This window comes from Balaenoptera physalus (assembly GCF_965194825.1).
Source record: "Balaenoptera physalus genome assembly, chromosome: 10".
In the NCBI taxonomy this organism is placed as follows: domain Eukaryota; kingdom Metazoa; phylum Chordata; class Mammalia; order Artiodactyla; family Balaenopteridae; genus Balaenoptera; species Balaenoptera physalus.
In genome coordinates this window covers 3,641,636-3,655,564 of record NC_138889.1, presented here as the reverse complement: position 1 = coordinate 3,655,564, position 13,929 = coordinate 3,641,636, and the positions used below count along the sequence as shown (strand labels likewise).

At 38.2% G+C, this 13,929-nt stretch overlaps 1 protein-coding gene across 6 annotated transcripts in view; it reads left to right on the top strand.

The window, feature by feature from the left end:
- The window catches only part of NTM (neurotrimin), a 941,546-nt gene that overhangs the window by 464,385 nt on the left and 463,232 nt on the right, over positions 1 to 13,929 (top strand). The window lies entirely within an intron of this gene.

Sequence of the window (13,929 nt, the reverse complement as noted above, 5' to 3'; positions counted from 1 at the left end):
GAAATTTAGAATTCTCTAGAAGTAATCAATAGCAAAATAACTGAGGCAGAAGAACAGATGGTGACCTGGAAGATAAAATAGTGGAAATAACTACCACAGAGCAGAATAAGGAAAAAAGAATGAAAAGCATTGAGGACAGTCTCAGAGACTTCTGGGAAAACATTAAATGCACCAGCTTTAGAATTATAGGGGTCCCAGAAGAAGAAGAGAAAAAGAAAGGGACTGAGAAAATATTTGAAGAGATTATAGTTGAAAACTTCCCTAATACGGGAAAGGAAATAGTCAATCAAGTCCAAGAAGTACAGAGAGTCCCATACAGGATAAATCCATGGAGGAACATGTCAAGACACATATGAATCAAACTATCAAAAATTAAATACAAAGAAAAAATATTAAAAGCAGCAAGGGAAAAGCAACAAGTAGCATACAAGGGAATCCCCATAAGGTTAACAGCTGATCTTTCAGCAGAAACTCTGCAAGCCAGAAGAGACAGGACATATTTAAAGTGATGAAAGGGAAAATCCTACAACCAAGATTACTCTGCGAAGCAAGGATCTCATTCAGATTGGACAGAGAAATTAAAACCTTTACAGACAAGCAAAAGCTAAGAGAATTCAGCACCATGAAACCAGCTTTACAACAAATGCTAAAGGAACTTTACTAGGCAAGAAACACAAGAGAAGGAAAAGACCTACAATAACAAACCCAAAACAATTAAGAAAATGGTAATAGGAACATACATATCAATAATTACCTAAATGTAAATGGATTAAATTCTCCAACCAAAAGACATACACTGGCTGAATGGATACAAACACAAGACCTGTATATATGCTGTCTACAGGAGACCCACTTCAGACCTAGGGACACATAGAGACTGAAAGTGAGGGGATAGAAAAAGATATTCCATGCAAATGGAAATCAAAAGAAAGCTGGAGTAGCAATACTCATATCAGACAAAATAGACTTTAAAAGAAACACTATTACAAGAGACAAAGAAGGACACTACATAATGATCAAGGGATCAATCCAAGAAGAAGATATAACAATTGTAATATTTATGCACCCAACATAGGAGCATCTCAATGCATAAGGCAAATGCTAACAGCCATAAAAGGGGAAATCGACAGTAACACAATCATAGTAAGGGACTTTAACACCCCACTTTCGCCAATGGACAGATCATCCAAAATGAAAATAAATAAGGAAACACAAGCTTTAAATGACACATGAAACAAGATAGACCTAATTGATATTTATAGGACATTCCATCCAAAAACAACAGAATACACTTTCTTCTCAAGTGCTCATGGAATATTCTCCAGGATAGATCATATCTTGGGTCACAAATCAAGCCTTGGTAAATTTAAGAAAATTGAAACCATATCAAGTATCTTTTCCGACCACAATGCTATGAGACTAGATATCAATTATAGGGGAAAATCTGTAAAAAATACAAACACATGGAGGCTAAACAATACACTACTGAATAACCAAGAGGTCACTGAAGAAATCAAAGAGGAAATCAAAAACTACCTAGAAACAAATGACCATGAAAACACGATGACCCAAAACCTATGGGATGCAGCAAAAGCAGTTTTAAGAGGGAAGTTTATAGCAATACAATCCTACCTCAAGAAACAAGAAACATCTCAAATAAACAACCTAACCTTACACCTAAAGCAGTCAGAGAAAGAAGAACAAAAAAATCCCAAAGTTAGCAGAAGGAAATAAATCATAAATGTCAGATCAGAAATAAATGAAAAAGAAATGAAGGAAACGATAGCAAAGATCAATAAAACTAAAAGCTGGTTCTTTGAGAAGATAAACAACATTGATAAACCTTTAGCCAGACTCATCAAGAAGAAAAGGGAGAAGACTCAAATCAGTAGAATTAGAAATGAAAAAGGAGAAGTTACCACTGACACTTCAGAAATACAGAGGATTGTGAGAGATTACTACAAGCAACTGTATGCCAATTAAATGGAAAACCTGGAAGAAATGTGCAAATTCTTAGAAAACCACCACCTTCGGAGACTGAACCAGGAAGAAATAGAAAACATGAACAGACCAATCACAAGCATTGAAATTGAGACTGTGATTAAAAATCTTCCAACAAACAAAAGTCCAGGACCAGATGGCTTCACAGGTGAATTCTATCAAACATTTAGAGAAGAGCTAACACCTATCCTTCTCAAACTCTTCCAAAATAAAGCAGAGGGAGGAACACTCCCAAACTCATTCTATGAGGCCACCATCACCCTGATAGCAAAACCAGAAAAAGATGTTACAAAGAAAGAAAACTACAGGCCAATATCACTGATGAACGTAGATGCAAAAATCCTCAACAAAATACTAGCAAACAGAATCCAACAGCACATTAAAAGCATCATACACCATGATGAAGTGGGGTTTATCCCAGGAATGCAAGGATTCTTCAATATATTCAAATCAATCAATATGATAAACCATATTAACAAATTGAAGGAGGAAAACCATATGATAATCTCAGTAGATGCAGAAAAAGCTTTAGACAAAATTCAACACCCATCTATGATAAAAACCTCCAGAAAGTAGGCATAGAGGAAACTTACCTCAACATAATAAAGGCCATATATGTCAAACCCACAGCCAACATCTTTCTTAATGGTGAAAAACTGAAACCATTTCCACTAAGATCAGGAACAAGTCAAGTTTGCCCACTATTAGTCAACGTAGTTTTGGAAGTTTTAGCCACAGCAATCAGAGTAGAAAAAGAAATAAAAGGAATCCAAATTGGAAAAGAAGTAAAACTGTCACTGTTTGCAGATGATATGATAGTATACATAGAGAATCCTAAAGATGCTACCAGAAAACGACTAGAGCTAATCAATGAATTTGGTAAAGTAGCAGGGTACAAAATTAATGCACAGAAATCTCTTGCATTCCTATACACTAATGATGAAAAATCTGAAAGAGAAATTAAGGAAATACTCCCATTTACCACTGCAACAAAAAGAATAAAATACCTTGGAATAAACCTACCTAAGGAGACAAAAGACCTGTATGCAGAAAACTATAAGACACTGATGAAAGTAATTAAAGATGATACAAACAGCTGGAGAGATATACCATGTTCTTGGATTGGAAGAATCAGCATTGTGAAAATGACTATACAACCCCAAGCAATCTACAGATTCAATGCAATCCCTATCAAACTACCTATGGCATTTTTCACAGAACTAGAACAAAAATGTTCACAATTTGTATGGAAACAGAAAAGACCCTGAATAGCCAAAGCAATCTTGAGAAAGAAAAACGGAGCTGGAGGAATCAGGCTCCCTGACATCAGACTATGCTACAAAGCTAGTAGTAATCAAGACAGTACGGTACTGGCACAAAAACAGAAATCTAGATCAATGGAACAGGATAGAAAGCCCAGAGATAAACCCACCACATATGGTCACCTTATCTTTGATAAAGGAAGCAAGAATATTCAATGGAGAAAAGACAACCTCTTCAATAAGTGGTGCTGGGAAAAACTGGACAGCTACATGTAAAAGAATGAAATTAGAGCATTCCCTAACACCATACACAAAAATAAACTCAAAATGGATTAAAGACCTAAATGTAAGGCCAGACACTATAAATCTCTTAGAGGAAAACATAGGCAGAACGCTCTATGACATAAATCACAGCAAGATCCTTTTTGACCCACCTCTTAGAGAAATGGAAATAAAAACAAAAATAAAGAAATGGGACCTAATGAAACTTAAAAGCTTTTGCACAGCAAAGGAAACCATAAAAAAGATGAAAAGAGAACCCTCAGAATGAGAGAAAATATTTGCAAATGAAGCAACTGACAAAAGATTAATATCCAAAATTTACAAGCAGCTCATGCAGCTCAATATCAAAAAAACAAACAACCCAATCCAAAAATGGGCAGAAGACCTAAATAGACATTTCTCCAAAAACGATATACAGATTGCTAACAAACACATGAAAGGATGCTCAACATCACTAATCATTAGAGAAATGCAAATCAAAACTACAATGAGGTATCACCTCACACCGGTCAGAATGGCCATCATCAAAAAATCTCAAACAATAAATGCTGGAGAGGGTGTGGAGAAAAGGGAACCCTCTTGCACTTTTGGCGGGAATGTAACTTGATACAGCCACTATGGAGAAGAGTATGGAGGTTCCTTAAAAAACTAAAAATAGAACTACCATACGACCCAGCAATCCCACTACTGGGCATATACCCTGAAAAAACCATAATTCAAAAAGAGGCATGTACCACAGTGTTCATTGCAGGTCTGTTTACAATAGCCAGGACATGGAAGCAACCTAAGTGTCCATCAACAGATGAATGAATAAAGAAGATGTGGCACATATATACAATGGAATATTACTCAGCCATAAAAGAAACAAAACTGAGTTATTTGTAGTGAGGTGGATGGACCTAGAGTCTGTCATACAGAGTGAAGTAAGTCAGAAAGAGAAAAGTAAATACCGTATGCTAACACATATATATGGAATCTAAAAAAAATAATTGGTTCTGAAGAACTTAGGGGCAGGACAGGAATAAAGATGCAGATGTAGACAATGAACTTGAGGACATGGGGAGGGGGAAGGGTAAGCTGGGACGAAGTGAGAGAGTGGCATGAACATATATACACTACCAAATGTAAAATAGATAGCTAATGGGAAGCAGCCGCATAGCACAGGGAGATCAGCTCTGTGCTTTGTAACCACCTACAGGGGTGGGATAGGAGAGGCTGGGAGGGAGACGCAAGAAGGAGGAGATATGGGGATATATGTATACATATAGCTGATTCACTTTATTATAGACCAGCAACAAACACAGCATTGTAAAGCAATTATACTCCAATACAGATGTTAAAAAAAAAAAGAATGAGTGAGAGTGAGTTTGGGAAGTGAAGGAGAGAAGAGTATTCCTGCTGAAGGAGCCGAATTGGCAAAGCCTCTGCGGATGAAAGAACATGCCCCCTTCAGAAACCTGTGAGTGGCTTAGTAAGATCAGAGCAGGGGCATTAAGTAGGAGGAAAGTGGCAAGAGATGCTTAGTGACCCGTGGGCTGGGGCCACACTGGAAGGGCAAGCTCCACATTTATGGCAACAGTACTGTGGGGTCCCCATTCAAAGATGGCCAAGGAAGCCCTTTGGTCATACAAAGCTGGGATCATTGAATTTGCTGAGCAAGGGAGAGCAATGCCTTGGAGACTTTAGGAGGTTCAGAAGTTAGGAAAGGGCACTTCACAGGGCTCTGGCGGCTGGGGTTCATCCTCCTGTGGCTTTAGGACAGAAGTTAGTGGGCAGGAATTGAGCAGGGACTGGTCAGATTTTGCAGACCAGTTGCATCACTGGAAAAGTCAGTGGTCTTCTCTTTGGAACACGAGTGGTCTATTCTGTAGTCTTGTTTTGGAACACAAGGGTCTGAAGGCGCTGACATGAAAACACCTTGACCAACCAGCCCGTGTTGTGTGTCAGGGTTTGGGAGAGTTCATTTGCTTTTCCAGTTGTAGTGTGGTTTTGCAAGCTGTGGTTTCTGTTTCATTTCTCACAATTTACTGTGTTAAGAAAATGCGGGTCGGGACTTCCCTGGTGACGCAGTGGTTAAGAATCCACCTGCCAATGCAGGGGACACAGGTTCAGTTCCTGGTCCAGGAAGATCCCACATGCCACAGAGCAACTAAGCCCATGTGCCAGAACTACTGAGCCTGCGAGCCACAACTACTGAAGCCCACGTGCCTAGAGCCTGTGCTCTGCAACAAGAGAAGCCACCGCAATGAGAAGCCTGCACACCGCAACGAAGAGTAGCCCCCGCTCGCCACAACTAGAGAAAGCCCACACACAACAACGAAGACCCAAGGCAGCCAAAAATAAATAAATAAAATAAAAAGGAAAAAAAGAAAATGCGGGTCAGGAGCCTGCCACAAAATAGTGTCCACAAACCCGCTGACACCAGGAGGTGCCCTAAGATGAACACCGTTATCTCCTGAATGTGTTCCACACATCCAGGAGAAAGGAAAAAATCTCATGGAGAACTTTTTGTTAAAAGACACTGTAGAAGAAGTACATTGACTATATCAACCACTGAGTAAGGAAATTTGCATATGTTTTTATGCAAACACTATTAAAATTAAAATCAATATTTATAATGAGTTTTCCAAATATATAGAAAAAAGGATGAATAATAAAACACAAAAATATGTACCAGCTACCTATTTTTCTGACATCTTAACATTTTTACCACGTTTACCTCAGATCTCTTTGTTAGTGAAATAAAGCATTACAGTCACGCTGAATTCCCCTGTTTATTTTACTTCATTTCCATTCTCCTCACTTCTTTCTTCTCTCCCCATAGGTAGCCATAATTATGAATTTAGTGAAATTTTTTCCTAATTGTAATGCATTTGTGTAGATAAAATATTATGTTGTTCTCCATGATTTTGAACTTTTATAAACAATCTCTGTCTGATGATATCCTTTTAGTTATATGCCTTGCTTATGTGACTTTGTTTCTGAGATTTGATTTTTTCTCATTGATATATACATATATATGTAACCATATATATGATATATAAAACCACATATATGATATATATGATGTATATATGAAATATATATTTAGTCCATCTTAATTGCAGTACAGTGTTCCATTTTATAAATATAACACTGTTTCAGCTCTCTGATGTTGCAAGACAATTGGGTTTTTTCCAATTATCACAAACAATGCTGCAATAAACAATCTTGTACTTGGCTCCTTGAGTATGTGTAAGAGAGAATTACTGGGTTTGTATAAGCACACCTTCAAAATTTCTAGATATTGCCAAATTGCTTGATAAAATGGTTTTACCAGTTTAAATTCTCACTTGGGTGCATGAGAGTAGGCAATTTCCTGAATGTGTAATGATATCTTAGTGTTGTTTTAATTTGTATTTTCCTGATTACTAGTGTTGTTGAGCATCTTTTAAAGTACTTATTGACCATTTGGTTTTCCTCTATCTGAACTACTCATTTTTCCTATTGTTTTCTTTCTTTCTTTTATCACACTTGGGATACTAATTCTTTTATATTTATATGCATTGCAACTGCAAATTTCTTTCCCAGTCTGTGACTTGTATGTCACTTTACTTTTCTGGGAGGCAGGGGGGAGGTAGAAAAGGGCTTTTTGGTTTTGTTTCTGTTTTAATTAAGGAAAATTATATTTTTCTTTGTGTATGTGTGCTTGTGTGTTTGCATAAAAAAAATCATTTCCTACCGGAAGCACATAAAAATGCTACCTTATATTTGTATTCTAAAAATGACAAAGCTTTGCTTTTCGTGTTTAGCTGTTCTGTCTGCAATTGATTTTTGTGTATGGTTGAGAAAAGGGTCCAGCAACATTTATTGATTTCCCAAGAACCTGCAATGTCATTTCTTTCCTAAACCCAATTTCCATATATTGTGGTCTGTTTGGGGGCTTGTATCCTGTTCCACTGGTCCAGTTGTCTGTTCTTAGACCCACACCACAGTGTCTTAATTATTGCAGCTCTAAGATACATCTTGCTATCTGGTAGAATGAGTCTCCCCATCTTGCTTTTCAAATTCATCTTAGTTATTCCTGACCCTTTGTTCATCTTCCTAAAATTAATGTCTAATACTGTGCAAAACTCTCTTGGGATTTATACTGGAGTTGTATTAAATTTATAGAATAATTTGGTGTGAAGTGATATATTTATGATGTTGAGTTTTTCCACCCAGGAACATACAATGTGCTTCCATTTACTAAGGAATCATTTTTTAGTTTTTAATGAAAGATTATTATTTTTTCTGTAAAACTCTTACATATGTTTTATACAGTAATTCCCACAAACCCTATTTCATTGCCATCATAAATAGTGCCTCCCTTAATTAATTTTTTATGTGTGTGCAGTTTGTGTTTAAAGTTTTAATTAATATTTCTGTATTGATCTTAGATTCAGCAACTTTTCTATACTTGCATATTAATACTAATTATTCTTTTGATTTACTTGGATTTTCTACACAGGCAGTCATATCATTAGAAACATTACAATGCACTTCATTGTCTTCTTTCTTAATTCTTACTTTTTTTATCTCTTCGTGTTGTCTCTCTGTGACTCTGACTTCCAACTTGCTGCTGAAATGAAGCAGTGAAAAAGGGCATCCCTGCTTTGTCCCTGACCCTAAAGTTACTGCTTCTAATAGTTTCAATATTAAGTATGATGTTTGTCTTGAATTTCTTTTTTCAAGTGAAGGAAGTCTCTTACATTTGTAGTTTTCTTTGAGTTTCTATCATGAATATATCACATTTTATTAAATAGTTGTTCTGTATTTATTGAAGGGAATAACAGTTTTGGGTTTTTTTTCTCCTTTAAAGTGACCAACAATTCCAGAAGTTTGCTGAATAAATCTAGTAATTGTAACCCGGAGCCTAGCTCAAGGAAAATACATGAGATAAAAATAAATAGGGATTGGATGGGCTGATGTTCATATTCTAGAATGTGGGTGGGGAGAGGTTTCTGACTAAATTGGAAATCTACTCCTCCAAAATTGGTCATCTACATCGTGGCTTCTCCAAGTGTAGTCGACAGACCGGCGGCATCAGCACCACCAGGGAGCCTGTTAGAAAGAGTGTCAGGCCCACCCCAGCCCTACTAGATCAGAATCTGCATTCACTGAGATTCCAGAGGCACTGTATGCCCATGATAGCTTGACAAGCCTTGTTAGACAGCACTCTTCAGCACCAGAGGCACATCCATTCAGGTAGACTGGTATATTCATATGCTTTCTAAAATAACACCAAATGTGCTTTCCTAAGATAAAAGCACTTGGCCATTAAAAAAAAAAAAAAGTATCTCTGGATTTTATATCTCTATAGGTGAAAATGACCTCAATTTTCCTTTTCTGGTGTTATCCTTTTCTGGTGTTATCCTTTTCTGGCTTTGGTATCAAGACTATTCTGGCTCATCAAGTGGTCTGGGGAGTGTTTCACCTCTTATTCTCTCTGAAACACTTTAACTTTTGGGTTATCCACATCTTGTAATTTTGTTAGACCTTATCTGTAAATTATTCTGTGCTTAATGGTGGTTATTAAATTTTTTAACTTCTGGTAACATTTTGATTTAAATATCACATGTATAATTTGATTTTCATTTTTTAGTCAGTTCTTTATCTATATTGTGCTTTATCTATATTGAGTTGGAGCAACCAGGAACTAGACAGTTAAGCAAAGCATGTCTTAGAGGAGGGCTAGGGACTCAGTCCTGAGAGTCTGTCATAAACCCATTAGAGCAAGAACTTGATTTTGAGTGATGGTTAAGGATCCTGGTTCTGCGATCATAGATTTAACTTCAAAACTACATCTGTCATTTGGTCGTATGGGCAATAGGTATGTCATTACAGTGCTCAAGGTTAGAGTTTCTTTCCTATAAAACAGGAATAATAATCATGTTTATCATGTTGAGTTATTGTGAAAGTTAAATAATAAAGTGGTTAGTTTGGTCTCTGAAATCTGGTAGCTACTCAATGAATATTAGCTATTATTACATATTAAATTACTTTGATTACATAATTTTGGAATATAAATACCTGCAATTGCTAATAATAATAATAAGGAAAAAAAGGTGACTTGCTCTCAAAACTTAGGCTGCGGGCAGACCTGCAAGGAGGATTCAAGAAGGTATGCCTCATTTGGGGGCAGAGCCAGTGTGTAGGAATCATGCGGTTCCTTCAGGAATGGAGGAATCATCTTTGCTTCACATATATCAATACTTGAAATCCAGCAATATTCTCTCCCCTTCTCTCCATCTGATGTGACAGTAACCTCAGATCAGACATCAGTCAAGACTAGACCAACCATTTCTTAGCCCAGGAATGATCTTCTCATTCTGCCTCGGAGCCTGGTACAAGGAAAATGCTTGAGATCAAAAACCGAAATTGGGGGTGGGGAGTGGTGTTAATGTTCTGTGATGGGGGAAGGTCCCATTGCTTCAGTACCAGCCCTTTACATCTAGATCACCTCCCAAAAGCCCAAAGCAAACATATGCAGGCTTCTGCTGTAACTGTATTTCAGTCCAGTTGATGAGACTTAAAATTATTTTGAATAATACTTTCTATTTTCATTGCCTTTTCACTCGACGTGAGATATTTTCCTATTCTCATCACTATTATTTGTATCTTTTAGGTAAGAGTTTTGCTGTTGCCTGTGCTACTCCAACTTTCTACCAAAGGCAGTAAGCTCTGTGTCCTGCCTGTGTTGGTTTCCGTGGAGAGGCTGCCATATACATGGGGCATGTGTATTTAGACTGTCATTTCTGTAAACTGGGAAGAGTAGTCTAGACCTAATTTGTCAGGTTGCGTCTAGCTCTAAAAATATAACACTTCCTTGTCTTATTGGTCAAGATGTTGGATATATTGCCAGGGTCCAATTCATACATACCATCTACAAGGCAATTACTCACATAAGGAAACAGATATGGTCATTGTTGACCCCAAGTCATAGAAGTCTCCCATATCAAAGAACAATGATTGAGACTCCCTACCACAGTTGAGTTAGCCAACTAGCGGAATAAGAATGCCTGAGTAGAGCTTCCTGACTGACCAGTTCTCCTAGGACCCAATAGAAAATCTGTGGTCTAAACAGTTTTTCTGGTAGGAGAACAAACTAACTCGTCTGTAAATTGTCTAGTTGCAAATCATGTTGCAATTTGTTCTCTCTGCACTGTAGTCATAGCCCCAACCCAAACATTATCCACAGTGAGCTTTAGGGTTAGTTCAATGCCTTTGCTTGGGATTGTATTTAATACACTCTAAAGATGCTTAGGGAGGTGCCATCCGTCCCTTTATTTATCTACCCAGGATGTGTTCTATCACATCTGCACTGTGATAGATGCTAAGGTTAAAGGATGAATGAGACATAGACGCATTCTCAAGGAGCTCAGAGTTGAAGCACAGAGACAGACAGGGGCATATAGCTTCTATAAATGCAATGCATGAAATGACACCAATAAGCTCCAGGTTGTATGGGCACCCAGAGGACTGCCACCTAACCCACCTTCCCTGAGGATCAGGAAAGACATCTTGGAGAAGCTAGTGCCCTATAAGCTCCCTAATGGATGCATAAACTTTCTTTATATAGAGATGAAGACCAGGATAGGGATAAAGAAAATCCAGCTGTACAGAAGATTCAGAGCGAGGACATGGATTTGGAAAAAATGTCTTGTTGTACATGGGAGCACAGGCAGGTCAATGTTGCTGGATCAATGTGTTTGTGGATGGAGCTGGAGAGCAAGGTTGGAGACAGGCATGGCCAGCTTTGCGGTATGGTGATGGTTTTGGATGTTGTTCTGTGGATGATGGAGTGCCTCTGGGTGGGTTCTGAGCAAGGAACTAGGCATTGGCAGATTTGTGTATTATAGAAGCTTTGCCATAAATTTAGGACAGAATATCAGTTAAGAAGAAACATTAGGAAACATTCATGCTTTATATCAGCTTCCCCTTCCATGCTTCTTAAAGAGATCCGCTTCCCTCTGACCTTTGATAATAGCATTAATGTGTGTGCTCACTTTCAAAATACTATTAATAACTAACATTTAGACCATCTTTACATTTTACAAAAAACTGTCGTATCTGGCATCGCCCTTGGTTCTCATCCTAACTCTGGAAGGTATCACATTGGCCTCAAGTCATACTTCTAGAAATATCAGAGCCAGAACTAGGACCCAGATCTTCTCCCTTGAGTCTCTGCTCTTTTAATTACATCACAACTCATTATGAAGTACCAACACTGTTTTTTTATCCATAAATTAAGGTGTGTTATTTGAGTCACTAACTTACTCTGCTTTTCAATGTTTCCAGGAAAGACTGCCTTAAGTAATTCCCCGCCAAATAGCTGACTTTTCTCATACAAGTTGTTTCAGTGCTTAGAAAACTTGTTATCTATAAAACAGCTGTATAATCATTTCTCCTAATAATAAGTATTATATGAGACTAAATGAACTTAAGCTAGTTAGGTTTTTTAAAATATTTTATTTATTTATTTATTTATTTATTTTTATAAACTAGTTAGGTTTTAAGCTTAGTTATTTTGGCTTCCAATGGCATATTTCAAACAAAGCCCAGTACTAGACAAATCAAGAATTTAGAGGGAGATGGAGACCCAGCTCCTCTGCTCGGGAAAGACTGTAATTTTAGAGCAGTTTTTCCTAGTATGTTTTGGATCGAGTAGTTGTTTGGGTCCCTTAAGGACTATAGCCCTTCCCTGAAAAATTCCCACGGACAAAAGAAATATTGCATAGAATTTCAGGGGCAATTATAGATTAGCTAAAGCTCATCCTTGGATGCCAGTGAAGACCTCTGATCTTGAGGCACGTGGTCTGCACTCAGGATGCGAAGTGTAGGTTGCAGTGTCCATTAACAGTAGGCTGATGCCCGGGGTTAGTTTTAATGGCTTGCTAATATTAGTGAAAACATAAAGATTGGAAATCACCCTCTTGAAAGGTAACATGCATTTTCACATTCACAGTTGCAGCTTTGGGTATTTGGGTTAGCAGTCAAACTGTTTGAGGTGAAGGATTTCTGCACGATTCATAATAGACAATGAATATTCATTTTCTCCATTCATTGGATTAAATCTGCACCCTAGCAGCTGTTGAAGGACATTAGCCCCTTGTAGCCACAAGAAAATTAAAGCTAGCATTATTTCCTGGCCTTCCCTTCTTCACTTGGCTCTGAGGTTTCCAGGGCTGCTGGACACTAGCAAGTCACCTTTCCTTCTTGATCCCGAAGAGCGTGCATTTCTTAGGGAGATTCAGAGCAGGGAGAGTGAGCTAGGTTTCCTTTCCTTGGTAGGGAAGTTCTGCTTGTCCTTCAAAGTAGGAGGTCATTGCTCTCAGTTCGCTTAAAGAAAACCCAGAAACAAGCAAAAAGAGGGGTTAGCTAAAATTCTCTTGGGTAAGCACCGGATTCCCAGGAGAATGGTCTAAATGAGGGGAACAGCAACAATCAATGTTCAAACGGGGGTCAGCAGGTCAGGCCGTGCCATTGGATTTGGCTGGGATTGTTCAGTCGATAACTGACCTGGCAGGAAATTACTATAAACAAAGTGCACCATCTTTAATTCAGGTGTGGAGCCGAGGAGAGGGTGCTGACCCACGGGATTTCTTGATTAGAAGAATTGGCAGTGGGTTATTTCCCAGATTTCTTTCGATACACCTACCGAGCTGAGTTGTGATCACGGAGCTGTGCTCTCTGCCCTTCTGCTTGTTTGCCCGTCTTTGCAGGCTGCCATCCATACCACAGCCGTCTTGGTACTGTCACTGGGTGAGCATGTGCCCTCCTGAGTGTCCACATCTAACCTAGATTGTTAATTGCTTCAATCCGAGGGGAACCAAATTTTACTTGGTCAGTAGACTGCTTTGCCAAGTCCAAAGGACAGTACTTTGATTTCCATTTGTATGAAATTACTGATGTCAAGCAGATCTAAATAAACGATCAAATGAAAGTAAAAACTACAGCAGAGACCCCGATGTTCATACAGCCATAGCATCCTTAGGGTCATAGACCTGGCCAATATTGGGCAGCAAAAGGACTTGGAGGATACAGAGTCCAGAACCTGCATTTCACAGGCATAAAACTGGAACCCTAAGTGATTACGTGATGTGCTGTTCACAAGTCAGTGGTCTTTCTAATGAAAAAATGTATTACTATTTGTAGTTTTTGGCTAACGTTTCCTTTCAACATGGCTTTATCCTTCAGTAAACTTAAAGAATGACATTCCTCTCCAAATTCAGGGGAGATGGCTGAGTTTTCCTATGATTATCACTAGAATTGCTTGTGTGCCCAGACTCCCTTGCTGAGTTAAAAAAAAACATTCAAAGCACAGCTGGAGTACAAGCTCCACGGGCTGGGAGGAATGTATGCT